Source organism: Cyprinodon tularosa, unplaced genomic scaffold, assembly GCF_016077235.1.
Source record: "Cyprinodon tularosa strain WSP-4 unplaced genomic scaffold, ASM1607723v1 ctg42, whole genome shotgun sequence".
In the NCBI taxonomy this organism is placed as follows: Eukaryota; Metazoa; Chordata; class Actinopteri; order Cyprinodontiformes; family Cyprinodontidae; genus Cyprinodon; species Cyprinodon tularosa.
This window is the reverse complement of record NW_024039141.1, coordinates 2,676,197-2,682,305: the sequence shown is the minus strand read 5'-3', so window position 1 is coordinate 2,682,305 and position 6,109 is coordinate 2,676,197.

Sequence of the window (6,109 nt, the reverse complement as noted above, 5' to 3'; positions counted from 1 at the left end):
TGTCCTGTTCTTGTTTTAATAAAAGCCTAAAAATGTTGGGATGAAACCATTAAAGCATTGTCCACAGCTGGTCAGTAATCACTATTTAATCACTTGGAGAATAGATTGGACTGTCATCAGCAGAAGTGTCATTAATACTTACAATCTTTACTCAACTTAAAGTATTGACAACTTTATGCAGAACAGCTCTGTTAAAAGTAAAAATGGTGATTGAACCTATTTCCTTAAGTTAAAGAGAAATGTTACAGGTTCTGCCTTTTACTTAAGTACAAAGTTAAAGTGAAGTTTTTACACTTAACAAATATTAAATAATTCAAAATATATATACTTTTTCTATGCACAGAAATTTTGTTAATTTTCTTCTTTAGCTCACTGTATTTGGAGAGAAAAAAGAACATACTGACTTGGTCTAGTTTAGATCCAAATTAAAATTTTAAGATTGAAATAAACAGTCCTTCATAGAGCTAAAAAATAAAAAAAATTTTAGCTAATAAAAAAATCAACATGAACATTTAAAATCTAATAAAGAGGGGCTGACTGATAATTGGCTTGGGTCTCAGGTTTGATCCATCACCCGCAATATTTTTTAGCCCCTTTTTCTTCATCCATGCCCCTAACTAGTTGCCACTAACAAGTTTTTTCTAAAAAAATAAATAAATAAAATAAATAAAAAGTGCTCCAACTGGGCAAATTTTCCTTGTCTTCTAGTTTGCAGTTAAAATTTATTTTCACTATATATATAGAAACAATAACATAAGCAGTAGGAAGTAAAAATGTTTGTGTTCTGGTGAGGAAGTATTTATACCATGCCAAAGTAATAATTATCGAAATCCTGGATGGATGGATGGATGGATGGATGGATGGATGGATGGATGGATGGATGGATGGATGGATGGATGGATGGATGGATGGATGGATGGATGGATGGATGGATGTCACTGTGTTTGCTATAAAATAAAACACATTTAAATAATGCTGGATAATTATTCACTTAAAGTTGTTATTTAAACAGGTTCAAAGGATTGTGATCAAGGCATTAAAACCATTTGCTTCATACTGAGGTACTTGATATACCATTGGTGGTACTCAGGGTTGCTATGGTAACTCAGAAATGTTGGTTTCAAGTATTAATAATCTAAAAACGCAAGCATATAATTTGCTGCTTGTGGCTGAGATGAAACAGGTTGTCAAAAGGATGAGTGGTTCAAGACGTTTGGACTGTATGCCCGAAAAAAACGACTGGTAAAAGAAAAACAGCAAAGAACCTAAAGAGGACTAGACAGTCAGTGCTTATTCAAACAAAGCCACAGAAGTTGTACAGAACCTGAAAGCAATTCAAGCATTTTTATGTTGGTCATTGTAGGAGACAACCATGTGTGATATTAGGGCTCTTTGTGTCATCCTAAATATCATCTTTGTAATTAACTGGCAGTGAAGATGAAAAAAAGACAACCTGCAACAGATCATTTATTTGAACTGCACTAAAGAATAAAAAGGCTCCATAAGATGTGAGTAGAAAGCAAAAGCAAGTCAATCAAACAACTATCAATTAACAGTGTATGAAAGAAACTTAATAATATGATGCTTTAACAATGAGGTAATGGCTGTCCATTTTTAACAGGACTAACATTTTATTAAAAAATTAAAGCCCCCGATGTTTTGATAGAGCTTTAATAAAGTCCCGCATACTTAGTCATATTTTTTTAGGTTTGAAATTTGGCGCTTTTTGTCCTTAATGACAAACATTCGAATTAAGAGTGATTCAAATTCTAAACCTTGATTTCATTCAGCAGAGCTCATAAAAACTTTTCTCTGAACAGTCAAATTGTATTTGCTCAATAAGATGTCATAACACGTTTATTCAATACCGTTTATTCATAATGAGCCAGCAGGAGAGCTGTTGCTTTTGATGAGTAAATATATATTCAGAGATGTGCAGTCAGCTGAATGACTACAGCGTTGCTCCTTAAAGCTGTTTCCTATGCTGTCCCTCACACATCCTGTGGACCTGGAACATTTTTTCTAGGATTCTGTGTCATAAACAAGACAGTTGTGGTAAACAAACAAGTAATCAGTTATCTGACTGTGCAAGAAGCATTTTAAAGTCGCCTCAGTCCTACATTCAAAGCAGACTCCTGAATTTTATCACTAATGTTATTAATTAAGGAGACATCATTCTGGTAGGAAATTATTTTTGTCTTTGAAAAACACTGTACTTACTTTACTTTTGAAAAAAGACAAAGTTTAGGTGACATCTCAAGTACAACATTTCTCCACCTCTGATAACTTGCTTTTCTTTTGTGTTCAGAGTCCTGATTGCATCTGGTTAAATATTTATCATGTGATGTTTATCTCTGAAGGAAACAACATCAAGTTCAAATTCTGCTGCCTTCACATTTGGCCAAACTTTCGTAAATACCCTGAAAACAAACAAAGCTCCTATAAAGACTTCTTATTAAGATGCTTTAACAATACGTATTTATAGGCTAAAATTGATTGTAGTCTACTATATTAGCAAAGATCATTGTCAAGGCAGTTGCACTATCCTTTATGGTAGTGGTCCCCAACCACCGGGCCACGGACCGGTACGGTCCTTCGGTCATTTGGTACTGGGCCGCAAAAAAAATAAATAAATAAAATGTATATATATATATATATATATATATATATATATATATATATATATAAAACATCACTCAGACTCTGATCATATGGACCTCTCCTGGATTAATATACACTATATTGCCAAAAGTATTTGCTCACCCATCCAAATTATTGGAATCAGGTGTTCCAATCACTTCCATGGCCACAGGTGTATAAATTCAAGCACCTAGGCATGCAGACTGTTTTTACAAACATTTGTGAAAGAATGGGTCGCTCTCAGGAGCTCAGTGAATTCCAGCGTGGAACTGTGATAGGATGCCACCTGTGCAACAAATCCAGTCGTGAAATTTCCTCGCTCCTAAATATTCCACAGTCAACTGTCAGCTGTATTATAAGAAAATGGAAGTGTTTGGGAACGACAGCAACTCAGCCACGAAGTGGTAGGCCACGTAAACTGACGGAGCGGGGTCAGCGGATGCTGACGCGCATAGTGCGAAGAGGTCGCCAACTTTCTGCAGAGTCAATCACTACAGACCTCCAAACTTCATGTGGCCTTCAGATTAGCTCAAGAACAGTGCGCAGAGAGCTTCATGGAATGGGTTTCCATGGTCGAGCAGCTGCATCCAAGCCATACATCACCAAGTGCAATGCAAAGCGTCGGATGCGGTGGTGTAAAGCACGCCGCCACTGGACTCTAGAGCAGTGGAGACGCGTTCTCTGGAGTGACGAATCGCGCTTCTCCATCTGGCAATCTGATGGACGGGTCTGGGTTTGGCGGTTGCCAGGAGAACGGTACTTGTCTGACTGCATTGTGCCAAGTGTAAAGTTTGGTGGAGGGGGGATTATGGTGTGAGGTTGTTTTTCAGGAGCTGGGCTTGGCCCCTTAGTTCCAGTGAAAGGAACTCTGAATGCTTCAGCATACCAAGACATTTTGGACAATTCCATGCTCCCAACTTTGTGGGAACAGTTTGGAGCTGGCCCCTTCCTCTTCCAACATGACTGTGCACCAGTGCACAAAGCAAGGTCCATAAAGACATGGATGACAGAGTCTGGTGTGGATGAACTTGACTGGCCTGCACAGAGTCCTGACCTCAACCCGATAGAACACCTTTGGGATGAATTAGAGCGGAGACTGAGAGCCAGGCCTTCTCGTCCAACATCAGTGTGCGACCTCACAAATGCGCCTCTGGAAGAATGGTCAAAAATTCCCATAAACACACTCCTAAACCTTGTGGACAGCCTTCCCAGAAGAGTTGAAGCTGTTCTAGCTGCAAAGGGTGGACCGACGTCATATTGAACCCTATGGATTAGGAACGGGATGTCACTTAAGCTCATATGTGAGTCAAGGCAGGTGAGCAAATACTTTTGGCAATATAGTGTATATATATATATATATATATATATATATATATATATATATATATATATATATATATATATATATATATATATATATATATATATATATATATATATATATATAATTTAGCAATGATCAGAGTCTGAGTGATGTTTTATTTTGAAAAATATAAAAAATTGCGGTATTCTCTCCCAGTTACATCAGTCGGTGCATCTGTGCCTCTTGACACAGGTTAATTCAGTTCAAGACTCATCCCATCTGTAACATCCTATCTTTGTGAAGCGGGATTTTCTGTGGTTACAGCGACGAAAACAAAGCTACGGAGCAGACTGGACATCAGGAGCACACTTCGTGTGTCATTGTCTCCGATTACGCCTAGGGACCGGTTTGTTGTTTTATTTTTATGCTGTTTCTATTTCATTTTACTTGATGCATTGACTTCCATGCCCTAAACCCTAAATATTGCCAGCACATACGTAACCCTAAACCTTACCTAAACCCAATTCACAGTGTAGTCCTAAGCCGAACTCCCACCCCAAGAACAGATCTTTTCCTCATAGGGACCCTGAAAACTGCCCCCACAGATTAAGAATGGCCATGACCACCCAACAAAACCAAGAAAGAAGCTTCTCATCTGTGCTTTTCCATCAGGTTTTCCAACCATTTACAGACTAGTGATTACATAGGTTTAAATTGATGTAGCTCTTAAGCATCAAACTTTGTATTGCTGCATTTGACATCATGTATATATTTTGCCTCTTTTCCTTTTACTTATCTGTAATAATATAATCTGTGTCTTGTTCTATACAAATAAACTTACCTTTCCTGTACTTCCGTCATGCCCACAGTAACAGTGATTTCAACTTGAACTGTCACAAGCAACTCTGTGAGGAACAGCTGTCACAGTTTCTTTGCAATATTTTGGCTCCTGCACACATTTAAAGCAATTCAGATTGTTCCTCACGAGCTGCTTTTCTCCTCTTGTCTGCTCTACTTAGCCACACCTACTGAGCTTCATGCATATTATGCACCATTCAGAACAACTGAAAAGACAAAAGGCAATTATTCTTTCATTTCATACGAACTTGCTTATCACATTTTTCCCACAATGAAGGCACAAAAAAATAAGGACGCACAGACACCAGGTAATTGTTCATTTTATGCAGTGCAGACAGAGGAACAAACGGAAGCGCACAGTGGTTCATCTAGCCATTACTGTCATTCTTATTCCACATTCAGCCCTGCCTGTAATTACCCGCTCTGCTTCTGATAGGCTCCACTCTCTCTCTCTGAATTCTTTCCATTGCTAACTGGAAGATAAACACAGAATGAGGCAAAATATGGAGCTCATGTATTAGAGCAGTAGAAAGGCTTTGAAGCCATCCATATAATATTGATGAGGTGAGCTCATAGAGATTAACTCCAGAAATCTCATTCCTTTTCTTTATTTTGGGTCATTAAGGTCAAATCCTGTAAAGCTTGACTATTAGTCAGCATTTTCCAGTTGCTTGATCAGCCAACATAACACAGAAGAAAGCATGAATGTCTGATAACTGACATCACATTAAGCTGAGCATAACACTTCCTCTAACCGTAGAAATGTTTTTTAGAGCTCTATATGAAGTAAACTTGCTTACACTCTCTAAACAGTTTACATTGTTGTGAAAAGGTTCCTTCCCCATTGCATGTTGACTCTGTTTAAGCTTTTTTTTGTTATACTGAGATGTTTCAGATTACCAAGCAGCTTTTAAAATCAAAACTATCCAGAGTAAAATCCGTCAGGAAAGATTACAGAACCGTTCCTGAGACTTTTTGAAGTAAAATGTAACATAGAACAGTAGTGAACCTTTCCAGAAGGAACAAACCTATCAAAATTGCTCAAAGAGGACATTTAAGATTAATCCAGGAGAGGCCCAGACCAAGAAATAAAATTGTTGTTCTGATCTTAAAGGTATAGTGGAGGATGTTCCTTTTCCGAGTGGATCATCTAAATAAGTGGTCCTCCTAATTGTTAATCATTCTGGTGATATGTTTACGTAAGGCTGTCCTGCGTGATCATCCCCATTTTCACTTACTAGTGGTGAGTCTTGTGAAAAAAATAGCAAATCTTCTTTTGGAAAGTAAGCTTTTATGAGCGATGCAAAC